This window comes from Scleropages formosus, chromosome 7, assembly GCF_900964775.1.
Source record: "Scleropages formosus chromosome 7, fSclFor1.1, whole genome shotgun sequence".
Classification (NCBI taxonomy): Eukaryota; Metazoa; Chordata; class Actinopteri; order Osteoglossiformes; family Osteoglossidae; genus Scleropages; species Scleropages formosus.
The window spans coordinates 22,657,325-22,672,196 of record NC_041812.1 but is presented as its reverse complement, the minus strand read 5'-3'; the positions used below and the strand labels follow the sequence as shown (position 1 = coordinate 22,672,196).

General features: G+C 43.2%; 1 protein-coding gene across 4 annotated transcripts in view; it reads right to left on the bottom strand.

The window, feature by feature from the left end:
- LOC108926303 (ankyrin repeat domain-containing protein 11-like) overlaps positions 1-14,872 on the bottom strand; it is a 71,901-nt gene that overhangs the window by 50,319 nt on the left and 6,710 nt on the right. For 2 of the 4 annotated variants that reach the window (XM_018738902.2, XM_018738903.2), the window contains exon 2: positions 6,750-6,828. The exons of the other annotated variants lie outside the window; for them this stretch is intronic. The gene's annotated coding sequence lies outside the window, so the exon portion shown is untranslated. The remainder of the gene's footprint in view (positions 1-6,749; positions 6,829-14,872) is intronic. 4 annotated transcript variants of the gene reach the window in all.

Genomic DNA, 14,872 nt, shown 5'->3' with positions numbered 1-14,872 from the left:
TGTGATCCAAAGGACTCACGCTGTCTCTGCTGCAGTGCATGAAGGGTAGAATCTGTCAATGGGAAATTCACTCCCACATGGTTATCCACTTGCACCGGCATAAATCTACAGGGTAGATGAAGAATTCGTACAGCCCCCTTAAACACGAAATGGAAGAAATAACCCCACTGGCTGCATGCTGTGATGGGACAGGGAACATGCTGCACACTGCCTGCCAGCAAAGTGTGAAGCCATGTGTTGGTAAAGTGTATGTGTGTTTGTCATTCTGGCTGCACTTTGACCATAGCGAAATCAGGCAATAAAAAGTAAAGAGCCTACTATTTACAATGCCTTACACTGAAGAGTGAAACAGGAAGTGGATGGAAAAAGTACAGTCTGATTTTAAATTTTAAAAAAATCCTTGCTGAACAACAGCTGGCCTACTCCCACAAAAGTAACATTAGTATTAGTTAATGTGGCCTTTGGACCAAACATTATCAGCTTGCTGTGGCACACAATACATTCAAGCGGGAAAAGGGGATCGGATGCAAGTACAATTAGGATTCCAAGCACGAATCCTCCCCAGCAAACAAGTTGAGGCAGATTGGGAGATCTCTTCAGCAGGCCAGCTGGAGCCAGTCAAAGCCAGGAACTGGGGGACAGAGAGGCCTCACATGAAGTGGCCGCCCTGGCTCTGAACCTCACAACACAGGAACACCTGGATCTGGAGCGTTGTGGGTCTGTTAACCCCTTCAGCGACTACGTGTCGCTCGCACAAGGGGAAACAAGCTGTGCACCCTCCCTGTTTCCCTTCATTCCTCCCAGGGGAGTGACAGCCCTTTAGACACCAGTACTAACTGGACTGCAGTGTGAGCTGCAGACACACAGCTGAGAGAGAGGCAGACAGATGTGTTCCAGGTAAAGGGGGGAGGATTATTTCAGGGTCTGAAGTCAGTGCTCCATGAACCTCAGGCAGATGTGTCTTCTCCAGCATACAATGCAAAGGCAACATCCAGTTTTTTTTTTTTTTTTTTTTAAAGTGAATAAGTGACTAAGGGTATGACATCTGCATACTGAAACTGAAGAGTTGCAAGCAAACAAGAGTTTCTGTAAACATTGAGCAAACTGGGAATCTTATTTGCATTGTGCAAACTGTCCTCTCCAGTAAGTTTTGAGTTCCCCTCAAGGTCAGACTCACTATTGTCTATTGACTCCTCTGGCACCCCTGGAAAACTCTGCCCCTCTGTGCAACAACTCTGCATCATCCTGACGGTGTTTTGTCATTTCTTGCTGGCTGCAGCCATGTCCTTTTTGCTTGTTTTCACATAAAGTCATGTACTTTTATTCTCAAACTTCTGCCTAAGTCTAATATGAATGCTGATCTAAATGTGTCTATAAATTAATAAACGTTACTAACAAATAACTAAACTCTACTGAAAGCTGAGAGGGAAGAGACTGAAGCTTCATGCAGTGAGGACTCCAAAGGATCAAACTTGTAAGACAATGGGATTTTTCAACTATTTCTGGACCTGTCAACACTGCTAACTTAACAGCGGCACAGTGGGTAGCACCGCTGTCTCACGGCGCCTGGGTGGTGCGAAAGAACGTGGGTTCGATCCCCGCTCAGTCTGTGTGGAGTCTGCATGTTCTCCCCGTGTCTGTGCAGGTTTTGTCCAGGTGCTCTGGTTTCCTCCCACAGTCCAAAGACATGCTACTCAGGTTCCCCCACAGTGTGTGAGTGACAGAGGGAGTGTTCCACTGATGTATGGATGAGTGACCCATTGTAAGTAGTGTATTTAGCAGTGTAAGTCACCCTGGTGAATAAGGTGTGTGGGCTAGTAACAGCACATAGTATTCACTAAGTTGCTTTGGAGAAAAGCATCTCTTAAGTGAATAAATGTAACCTAAACTACACTTTGTTAATTGAAAATGAATTTTTAAAAATTACAAATACACACACACACACACACACACACACACACACACACACACACACACACACACACACACACACACACACACACACATTTTCAGAACCGCTTGTCCCTTACGGGGTCACGGGGAACCGGAGCCTACCCGGGAACACAGGGGCGTAAGGCCAGAGGAGGAGGGAACACACCCAGGACGGGACGCCAGTCCGTCGCAAGGCACCCCAAGCGGGACTTGAACCCCAGACCCACCGGACAGCAGGACTGTGGTCCAACCCACTGTGCCACCGCACCCCCAATTACAAATATATTTAATTCATTTAAGTATTCTTATATATTATTAGTAGTATTATAACAATTTGTCCATTAATACAGCTGTGTTTTTACTGAGGCAATTCAGGGTAAGTACCTTGATCAAGGAAACTAGAGCAGGAGATGGGATTTGAACCTGGGTCCTTCAAGTGCTGGGGAGCAGCTCTAATCGCTGCACTATTTGCTATCCACTCACCATTTCAAATTTCCTTTGTAAATTTGACAGCACAGCTGGAATTTAACTAAATTTGTCCAAATTATAAAGAGCAATAAATGGAATCACTACACAGATTATCACTGGGGACATGCACAATAAAGAGTTTTGTAAGTATACAACTTAAAAAGGGCACACAGGCAGTATTTTTATGTGTTTCATCATTAAGTCTGCTGAAGCTGAATGCTGCCACAATTAAACAAACAGATTCACATACAGAGAAGATACAGAACTTGTTGGCTGAGTGCACTGCAGAGCCCTCAAAGCACAGAGCATATCTTTATACCAAATAATGGACCAAATATGGGAAGCCTGTAAGGGCTCTGGTACAATGGCTCACCAGGCCAATCAGTGTTGCAGACACCTTTGGAAACTGGATCAATGCTCAAGACGAGAGGACAGCATTGAAAGAAGCACTGGCTCCAAATCAGCTACAGAAAGCACTGATAGAAACTCAGCTGTTTCAAAAATCACAACCTTTCAAAACTAGTTCAAACTGCAAAACTAGTCTGAGAATACCTGACTGTATTTGGAATTATTTTTAATATGCATCTCATGGGCCCCAATTTCCATCCTGGGCTTGTACTTCTCATTAGCTGATACCACCCACTCATCCCTCTCCAATGACGGGGCTTTAAAGTGAGAACCGATATAACCCTGGTCTGCTGCCACGAGAGGTAAGGGGGGGGGGGGGGGGGTCCTGAGTGTCTCACAAATGAGCTTGTCGCCACCCTTGGACTGGATTCACAGGAGATGGACTTCATTCCAGTACAGCACTGAAGAAGAAGCAATCTACAATATCTCATATCAAAACCCTTACCCAGCTCTCAGGTTCTCTCCGTGGCATTAATTATACAATTATAAAGACTGGCGAACACTCTTCATAATGCAGACAGGCAGCATCTGCAGTAGCATCCAGAAACTACACATAAGTGATAAAACAAATGATTTGTCAGGATAAGCATAATTGGCCATGAGGCTGGATAATCCTGATGAGCTGGATAAGAATAACCCACAAAGCAGCCTAGCACACTTCAAGTGTTCACTGATTCGGAATCAAAAAATGCCAGCTGCTGAGATAAATAAGCTTGCAGTAACTTCATACCTTGCATCACGCTGTTAGAGCTAATCCCCTTCCAAAACCAAGACCACAAAAAAAAAAATAAATAAAAAAATAAATAAAATTATGGAATAAGAATTGGAAGTAATACTTAAGTTCTGTGTCCTGTGAAACTTAAGACCATGTTTTCTTGTTTCACAGCATTAAAGAGGCATATTAAAACATTTCACAAAAGAAGGACTGTACGGCCTGCTGTCCTACTGAGGATGTACCTTTGCGTCCTGTATTTCTAGGATAAGCGTCAAACTACGGCTACCGTAGTTAGAAAGGTGGTTCCCAATAGTGAGTGGGCAACCTTAAGGTACTAAGGCCTTTACCACTGACATACCACAGCACGGAGTAAAAAGGTGTTCTGGCATTTAGGTCAAAATGGCATCAGCCATGGCATATCAACTTTATGCTGTCTTTACAACACAAAGACCCACGTGAGATTGATGGCATCAAAATAAAGTAGCAGCTGCTGAGAAATGGAATAATTTTCATACTTCAGGATAACTGGTAGACAAACTTTGAACACAAAGCAACATAACACTATTTCTCCTGGGTAGGTGGTCTCATTTCAGACCTGGCAGTCTGCACATCACATGTCTCAGGGGTAAAAGGAGGAGGCGGGGGGGACACACAATACTGCTAGAAACTCATCGTCAATGTTAGCAACAGCTGAGCTTGGGGTAGACGATGCTTTTGGCATAAGAACGTAAACAAGAAAGAACTCCAAAAACAGTTAGAAATGTACCACATATTCAAGTATGCCTCCCATAATACATGTTCATTCATCCACCATCTCAATTAAACAAGCGAATCAAGGAACAAAACACAACCAAGATTTAAAAACCTAGAACTCAAGTTTATCCACAGATACTGAACCTATTATGGTCCCAGGATTATTGTTACATGTCCTTACAAACTTCTAACTCAGCCTCTGATATGGCCCTACTCAGACTTGAATTGGCGTCAAAGAGACACTGAACTGTGGTGTACACGTAACACCCATGACCGTTCTGCTTGGTCCCATTCTGTGGGACGGCTAGAGCAGAGAGTTCGTACTTAACTTGGCAAAACACATTATGTAGTAAAGCTCTTCATCGTCTGCGAGTTTCTGCTCACGCGCGCTCCTATATGGTCACATGGCAGAAGGGCTGCAATGTTACAGTCTTGCAAAAAACTATAGTCTAGACCAGAGAGGTAGAGAAGGCTGCTTAAATAGCAGCTAAGCTGGACTAAGTCAAACACAAAGGAATTCACAAAACAGCACTTTCATTCAGTGTAAAACTACTTGTTAACTCAAAAAAAGCTAATAAGTACAATTTATTTCCACAACTGGTCAAATTTTATGGAAACCTCTAAGTTCTTAAAGCTCACAAAAGACCACAGGACAGACAACAAAGCTGGGACTTGTGGTATGCTGAGGAGTCTCAGGAGTTGCTGAGGAGCAATGCAATGAGGTCCCTCACTGCTGCACAGAGTGCTGCTTGTTTGGAGTACACAGACCCTTTCACCAGGGTATCAGTGTGTGGCCTGTGAGGTAGGGAGGAAGGAGAGAGGTGCTAGAGTCAGACAAGAGCAGGCATCTCCGTGTGCCATGAAGATTATATAACGTGACTGATGGCAGCAGCGGCACTGGTTGGGGGCCAGTGGGCTCTCCTGCTGGAACATTGGACCTGCTATAGGAGGCAGTTATAAGGAGCAGTGCTAAAATGACACGTTGAGATGAGCAATGGGAAGGGACACTTGGTCCGTACATCAACATGGATCGGCACACCCCTACAAGAAGATGCTGCTGCAAATACAGGATTCAGGAAAGGCTGCTGCAGATTGGGAGCTGAGAAGTGTTCTGTGCAGCCCTTTCAGTCAACCTGCCTTTGCTTGAATCTGCATGTTGGAAGCATGTATGCCTGGAAAAGCACATGAGTAAGATCAGGTGAAAGACACAAAGTTGGACAGGCCCTCAATGGAAAAACTTGTGATGAAACCCCCTCAATTCAGAATGTACATTTGGTCTGGGTCCAGAAGAAAATGGTACCAGCTCTCAACCTGGTGGATCATTTGACTTGGGCTGAAAAATATAACCAGTGGACAAGACAAAAACTGGCTTTGCTGCACGACTTGTTACTGAAGGAGCTGGTGACAGGAGCACCATGCATATGGACATGGCATTTCTGAATGTGTTGTGAGGGAGAGGATGGGGGCTGTGACTGACTTTCCTAGCAGACTGGGAGGAGGACGGGGGCTACTGGAATAAACTACACACATGCATGAAGGTACACGTTCAATAAAGGACAAAGTATATAGCCTGGGCTAGCGCCAAGATTTGCTCTTAATGCATGCATTCCAGAGAAGAAGCAGCAGGCTCCGTGTGGCCTGTTATTACTAGTACAGCTCAAATATTCAACTCTGTCTTGCACTCAATGCCCTCTCTTGCTCTGCCCCTCTCTCCCAGTTTCTCTCACACACAGGGTGAGCCCCAACGGTCCAGATATTATCAGCACCAGCACCGGCCTTCACACACAATACAGTTGCTAACATTTATTCATTTAGGACTCTCTGCCCATTTATACCTCCCTTCTATTTTCTTTCCAGTGGGACACTATCATGTACAACTAATAGCTGGAGTTGGATGGGCTCAGAGTAAGGCACATTTCTTGAAAGAACAGGTCACACGCTGCAAACAAATGGGCCCAAACAGAAAGCCCAATCATAGCCACAATCGAAAACACAAGCAATGCACAGGAAAGCTGCAAAGCAAATAGAAATCTAAGGAGATTAAAAGCTTAGTCTTACAGACAAAGATCACCCATAATAGATCCAGCTGATCATTACCTTTGCAACACACATCTGCAAAATTCAGAGAATAATCTCCTATACCCTTCCAAGATATGGAGTTCTAGGAATCCCATTTACAATGGAATTGTGTGATAGACATCTACTCTATATTTTACATGTCATAATGGTGCTAAAGAAGTCCTTGCCTCTGTGCACAAGTAGTGCATAATGATGTAAAAGAGTCCTACACTCAGTAGAAGTGACATGAACCAACTATTCTCCAATCTTGCACTGAAAGACGGTCAAAGCCGCAAGACGGCAGAGTTTGTCAACCCTGGTGTAATATTACCTCATCACCGAGGGGCTTGCATTTCCACAGCCAGGAGCAAATACAAAGAGCAGGAAATAGCACAGGAAAAAGGCAGGTACTCACTGATTCCATGGTTGTCTGCACTGGAGAGAGCTTTAATATCCAACAAAAGGCTACAGCAGTGGAGTCAGGAGGAAAAAACCTACAAACCAAATCAAAGTTAAAAAAAAGCATATTAGACAACAACAGCCTGTTTTGAAAATTTCTCATGCAGAGAGGCCACTTTGGCAAGGAAATAAATGTGCTCTCAGCTTTAACAAATCAACCCTGAAACATTTCAAAGACCGTCATCTTGATGAACAATAAGGGGTATAACTCACCCCATTGCCTCAATTCCCCTATCTGGATTAAACCTCAGCTTCATAATATTCATATGAAAACACTTGTGTGGCAGCCAGAGAGTATTCTGAAGTCTAAATTTCACCAGCAGTTCAGCTACAAGTCATTAATAACTCAAAATTACTTGGGAACAGCAAAAAAAAAAAAAAAAAAGTTAAAATTCTCTAAAACATCTTATGTCAGCATCAATGGCTTTGATACGGAAGGGGGGGGGGGGGGGGATTCTCCAATCTAATTTCTTTCTGTACAGCAAAGTGGTTGCCTGGAATCCTTAACAGGGGTAGAAGAATGATCTACTCTCAGTACTCTCAGAACCCTGGTGAGGGGAAATTTTCAACAATCTTCACCTTGCAATGCCATGATAAATACTGGGAAGACAGAAAAAGAATCAAATTCATCAGGCCAGGCTAGACCATAGGCTTTCAGGTCTCTCCATCCACAATTCCTGCAGATTTACATTTATTCATTTAGCTGACACTTTTCTCCAAAGTAACATATAATGTTATGCCAAGAAGAATTGTTTACACATCTATACAACAAGCAACTTTTTACAGGTATGACATACGGTAAGTACCTTGCTCACAGGTTCTACAGCTGGACATAGGAATCAAACCTGCGACCTTTGAGCCCCAAGGCAACAGCTCTAACCACTACACTAACAGGTGTCTCAGATGCTAGTGAAGTGCATCAAACAATGACCAGGGCTCCAAGAGCCAAACTTTGCACCAGGGGCTGAAAGCTAAACAGGAACTGGACAGGATTTTGACACTGGTTTTTTTTTTGCCAATCATGACTCGGAGTCTTCAAATCCTATGAAATAACTTTATAAATTACCCAGGCAGAGCTTCACTGGAACGAGCTAACTGCATGGCAGCATAGAGAGAGTGATCCAGGAGCTACAACCAAAACCATGAATCCTTACAGGACCCAAAACAGTTGTCTGGTGGGAGAAAACGGGCTATTTTAGGCCGTTCTTTAGTGCAGAGGCTCATGGCTTCAGATAGGCTCTGCCCCAAGATGGAAGGGTACTTAAAGCCCTGGGGCTTGGCTTCTGAACTCCATTTTCCTGCCGTCCTGTTCCATTTCACACGGCTCTGCCGGGTCCTGTAGGATTTCACACTAAAGGTTTGCTTTCATGCCCTCCAGCAGGCCGGAGGCACGGAGGGCTTCCCTGGTGCATTTCAGGCTCCACATTTAGCATTTCTCGCACAGTGTGTCCGCTTCTTCCGATGCAGGCAGAGGGGAAACTGCTCTGCGGCAGGGCCTTCAGTGAAAGATGCACCCTGCATATTCCCTCCAACCCCAATATTTACAACCAACAAGTTTAAAAAAAAGCAACAAGTATCATAAGTTAAACATTACCAACATTTTTTCAAAGGATGCTCATTATTGTGACATTTCATAAACAAGTACAGCCAAACTTGAGGCTTAAAAACATACATGCGTAGATGAGGAATTAAAATGGCCATTTGATACATGCTGTCCTACAAAGTTTCCTGACTGACAGTCCACACGGAAACAAACACTAACACAAACACTTGCTGCTTTTTACTACTCCAGAATTGAGAAGTCCTTTACATTAAAGTTGTCAAAATGGCAGAATGACCTCTAACCAGCAGACAAAGGACAAGGTCTTTTCTACTGTCTTGAGCCACTTCACACTTGTAATTTTCATGTTAAGACACCTTGAAGTACAGGTGGGATTTGAATTGGTTACATATTGCTCCTTCAATGAGGAGTCCAGTCAATCTGCCGGGACACATTAACTCCAAACTAGTAGCAACAGCCACTAAACCATCATTCAGAAAAGGCAGAATAGAAGCAGGACATATTTTAATACACAACCTGCCTACTATCCACAAACAGCACAGCTAGAGGGAGGCCACAGCAGGTTTTAATTAAACTTGAGCCTCTGCTTGTCAGGGTGGTCCCAGGCACCCGGGTGGGCAAATTTCACAATCTAAACAATGTTCAAACAAAGAAACGCATTCCCCCATTTGATTTAGAAACAATTTGCGAAGGCGCTACAAAGATTTGTTCTGGCTTGTTTGTAGTTGAAGGAGGACTAGAGATGAATTTGAAGTGTTTATGCTTCTATAACCAGGCCCCTTGCACTCAAGATGTGTGGAACCAGTGTACATAAAAAAAAAAAAAAAAAAAAAAAAAAAAAAAAACAAGGAGGAAGGCATGTCTTATGACCCATCTCAATAAAACCATTATGGGCCATTAAAATCATTCCTGTGCCATGCCTCCTCCAGCGCAAACTTCACTAAATGTTATCGTGCTACAACTCTAACCCAAGCAACTACACATACAGTCTTTCAAACTGACTGTCCAGAGCCACCAGGAATGACAAGACACCTTATCTGATGGCTTGGGGTAAGTGCACAGACACACTTCATGCTGCAAGCAAGGACTGCTTCCTAGGAGGGAAACTGGAGCGCACAATGCAGCCAGCTGCCTGGTAGAGGAGCAGCCTTGCAGTGCTCCTGCATTATTGATCAGCTCTCCTCCTCCTCACCTCCTACACCTCTCGTCTCCATTTATGCATGCAGCCCGCGATCTCATCTAGAGCCACTTTCATGGCTGCGACAGTGAGCAGTACACAGAGCAGAGCAGGCCGGCCTGGGCCATCAGTGGTATACAGACACAGCACAGAGTGGGCCAGCAGTACAGCCCTGTGACCTACTTATACAGCTTGAGTGGCAATAGGATTTGGTTGGAGAGCAGATGACATTTTCAAAAGAGAGGAAAAAACTGAAGCCAGCCTTTTTTCTGCAAAGTGATTCAAATACAAATCCTTTATTAAGTTTTTCATGGGAGAAAAACAGACAGACGTGATTACCTCCGATATCAAAAGATAGAAAATTTAGAACAGTAGCTCATTTATCAAGTTATGGATGATCATGACACCGATTGTCTAATGGGGAGACGGGAAAGTTCTGACTGTTAGGGATACACTGCACATCTGGAGTAAGACATTGAGGAGAACCTCTATGGATCCAAGCAGGGACCCCGTGAAGGGAGCAAGAGGAGGAGTATATGTCATGGAGAAGCAGGCCCACTTCCTGTCACAGCTGTCAGCTCTGTTTATCCAGCTCTGCCCAGTTTCCTTCACATGTTTCGCAAACAACTGACAGTCTCCCGTCGTCAAGGCAACTGCTGCGCTATACAGAGAAGAAAAAACCCCACAGTGCGACATTCGTACACTAGCCTTCATTTAAAATGTATGCTGTACCCTACAAGCAGAGCTGTTTTTACAGCAGAATCCTGAAAAACCGCCTGCTGCTTTCCTCTGATAAAATATAGTTGCTGCTCTTTTAAGCCTGGTCTCCAACGTGGCCCTGACAGAGGAATGGTGAGGTAAAGAGTAGGAAGATCTTTTGCTCTGTATGCATCACCACACCACCCTACAGTTCATTACACAACAGCAGCCCCCCTCACAGCTCCATGCATGCAGTTATGAAAATCCTGGATGTACTCCTGCATTTGCCTGCTGTAGAATGTGGTACTGGGACCCTGTCTGAAGCACAGGTAATAAAGCTCCCTCCTCCACAGTAGCATCATTAGATGTAAAACCAGACAACAGTGTAAATGTGGTTGCTTTTCATTAACAAGGCAACAAGGCACTACACACATTTCAGATTGACCCCCCCCCCAAAAAAAAAAACTGGTTCGTAATCATTTTAAAATCAAGCAGGACAGAAAGGTATCAATTGCCAAACGGTGAGTAGGCAGTCTCGAAGCAGAAAGAAGCCCTTTGTTGCTCTGCATGCAAGGATGTATACGGTCAACCTGTCCTCATCCCATTGGTTCAGTGACTCACATGCCATCGTAGTATCTCTGCAGACATTAGGTGGCGGGGGGGGGGGCATGCTACCCATCCTTCCACATTTCACTAGTGCTAAAGCATAGGTCTTATTTTCACTTTAATGTGAACTATACGTGTCCTGAAATGTTTCACTTTGAATTCCTCAGACCTCTTCCTTCTGTTAAGGGAGAAGGGATCCAGCCAATGTAAAGAACATACTGTATCCGACACACCCAGGAACTGTTTCAAACCCGGTACACCAATACATGTAATCTGCTCTTTGTCAACCTGCGTAATCCCTTAGTCAAAGTTTCACTAGAACCAAAACCTGACTGTCAATGTATCCACAACCTCAGCAATGACATTTAACACAGTTTGTCATACCTGAATGAATAACTTGCTCACAAATAAACCCAGTATTTTCATGATTGGGGGGGGGGAGTACCATTCTTTTCTGACTAAAGGGACACAAGGTCTGAAAGCCTGTACAGACAGAGATTAAGGACATTCCAGCACTGTGGCTTTCAGAGTGGAACACATCAGCAGGTCAGCAGGTTCATGAGAAATCACAACATAATGAAGAAAAAGAGTTCTAAGAACATTCTACTTTCATAAAAGGAGAAATTTTTTTTTAAAAAACATCTAATTTATTTACTCTCCTTAAAGATTAAGCCATGCTGCAATAAAAAATAAACACACCTGGCAGTTTAATGATTTATTCCTTGACTACTTTCACCACCACATGGGTTTACAATAGTACTGCCAAGGACTCAAGGCAGAAAGGAGAGAGCTAGCATTTCCTCACAGGCATGCTTAACGTCACACAGCTGCACAGATATCCAAAGCTTCACAGAAAGAAGCCAAATCAAAACCATGCCCTGGATTTTTCTGACGGGCACATCAAGCAGCCAATACCGCTCTAACTGGTTCCGTCTTTCCTTTGACAGCCAGTACAGAAGCACAGTAACGTGTCCTTATGATGTCTGTCCACAGATCGTCCCACAGCTACATTTCTGGAACGATCTGTGGATAGGTACAATATGATACGTAATGAACCTGACAGAGAAATAGAACTTATCGAGAACCCCCGCAGCCCAATGAGGTGTTCTAAGGATGATTCTGTAGAAACGCGCAGGTGTACAAATGGGTAAAGTGTAAAATGACATGTTACGTCACTTCAGATAACCTGCTAGGGCTAAAAACAGAACACCTGAAGACTGCCATGTTTGTGTCACACTACAGGGCACTCAAATTTTAACACAAGTCACAAAGAGCCCTTTGGCACAGTGTCAAAATGAGAATATATATTCATTTTAATAAGACAACTAGTCTATTTTTATTTTCACCTCTTCAGTTTCCCCATTACACTTTTCTGTGTAACACAGGGTTGACAGCAAACAAAGGCATTCTGTACAGTATTACAGGTCATAAGAAATTTAATGGATGGATTAAACCAGAAATGCCCCCCCAGCTGGTCGCCTGTCTTTGTTGTTCACTTGTTCTCATGGCAAATGAACATGCTGGCAGAGAGACAAGCAAGGCTGACTACCAGAAATCCTTGTGATTCCTGCATTTCCACCACTTCCAGAAAACTGCCAGTGAAAAAAAACTAAAAGTAAGAAAGCCATCAGTAAAAAAAAAAAAAAAAAACAGTAAAAACAATCTTTTTCTAAATAAAATTCAGTTATATCTAAATTTGTCTAAAGCAATGTACCATGGATGGTGCATGCTAAACATCTTACAGATAGGAAGAAAAACAAACATCCATAAACATATGAAAAGCTAGAAGAATAAAGGCTTCATAGTTAAGGGTTTGGCACATAGCTCTGCCTTGCGGTGTAACAGAGAAGCTGGTGGGAGTCCAGGGCTGTGCCTGTGCAGTCACCAGCATTTTCAGCACTGATTTCTTGGAAACAAACAGAAGCAAAATGGAAAGAAAACGTTCCCAAACTTTTATACAATCCAGAGGCCATTGCTACTCAGTGGATTAGCATCATGCACTGTTGGGAACGATGCAGAAAATGCTCCGCAGGCTCTGATCGGAACAATCGAGATTGGTTAATGAATCTTTCTGGCTCCTTTTTGATCATTATCACATGGCCCAAACTTAAACTAAAGCTTAACTGGGGAAAATGACAAATCGCGATCTAACCACGAGCCTACCTTCTGTACCTCATTGTTAAATCCTCGTTTCGATCATCCCATCTGAAAAGAACTACATCACTGCTGTCAAAGATCTTAAACCATAAAAAAAGTTTCAATTTTATGGAGACTCAAATAGCCTTTGAGTTCTTACCTACATTTCGAACCCTCTACAAACTTACCCTTGCATACTGTCCTATTTCACTCTGAGAACTGTGTATTTACACCTGCTCTTCAAGATGACATGACTACACAACATACAGTATAGTACTAAAGAAGTTCAAGCATCATGCTGTTATTCTAAAGAAACTAAGCAAACACTTGCTACCCACTGATGTCCATGAGCCCATATTTGTGAATGAGGGGTGGCATAAACACCTGAACACCCACCTGAAGGGAGCATGGGGAGGGGTGGCTGCTGCATCATAACAATCCAAGGGGTTGAATACAGAAAGCAGACCAGCACAGTTGGAACGTCCTGCCTTGATTATAAGCACTCCTAAATATAAACTGAAAAGTACAATTCTGCACAATTTAATTATTCAGGATGTAAATTCAGCAGCCTGTGCTTAAAATGGAGAACAGCTAAAGCCTTGTACCTGAAATATTTATCACTGAAATGTGATTTACAAAAAGTAATGCAGAGCTGAAATAAAGACTCTGCATCACACATGCAGTTAACCTGACTGCTGATTATAGACATAGAAAGCAAACTTGGTCTGGGCAGCTGGTAGTCTAGTGGTTCACGCTACTACCTTTGGATCCAAAGGTCACAGGTTCGATCCCCACCTCTGGCTGTAGTACACTTCAGCAAGGCACTTACCCTAAAATTGCTCCAGTAATTAGCCAGGTGTATAAAATTTTATGCTAGGCTGTAGTCAACAGTCTTCTTTCTTTGTCTGATGTACGCAGTTATTTCTTTGCCTTATGTCTGTGTTCAAGCACTCTGTGTCACAGCGTGAGAAGAGTACTCTATCAAAATGAATTGAAAAATGGGTAATTTTAACCTTATAAGTCGCTTTGGATAAAAATGTCAGCTAAATGAATCAATGAACGTAATGTAAACTTTCTACAAAAAACAACTAATTTTTGTACACATCAGAAAGAGCCACGTCATGCATGCAGACCAAAAAAAAAAAAAAAACCTCCAAGATAAATCAGAAGTTGGGCCCCACACATATGGAGCACTGAGCCTGGCTGGAGATCTAGGCCACAGACCTGCACTGTGGTTCATCTGATAAGAACCTGCCCTGCTCAGATTGGGTTCACCAGCGTGCTGCATTTCCACAGGAGGACCACCAGACACAGAGAGCCTTGTTGAACCACAATGCAGTCAGCAGGATGGAATCGAGTTCTCTGCAGCTTCTTTTGAAAAGAAAAGAAAAAAACTGCAATCCACGGTACTTTGTAAAGGAAGACCCTTAAAAAAGCCTCCACTGGACTGTAAAAGACCTGGCGATATAAGGAACTCCAGACAATGCTCAAAGTGCTGGATTCCTGACTGAAAGCCATGTGATTGGGCTGCACTCTCATTTCACATAAGCGATACTAAATATTCTGTGCACAAACAAACAAAAATAAAACCTGTATAAAAGCTGGATGTTGAAATTTAAAACATACCACAAAAGGTGGTTTGCAGTTCTGGGGTAATAGGAAACTAGGCTTATTTTGGTACAAAACAGTGAGGATGGTGGCGCAATATTCATTTCATACTGGTTACACCTGTTTCCTTCATCCAACGTATAACGTGAGGCTGGTTTGTTCATGCTTGTATACATAGTTGACTGTTAAAAACAACCTCTCAGTATTCAAAGGTGTACCTGTTCTGACTGACATCATTGTGCTCTGCAGCAGAATTGTGTTGGCAGCAAGCGGACTGATAAAATTGCTGGTA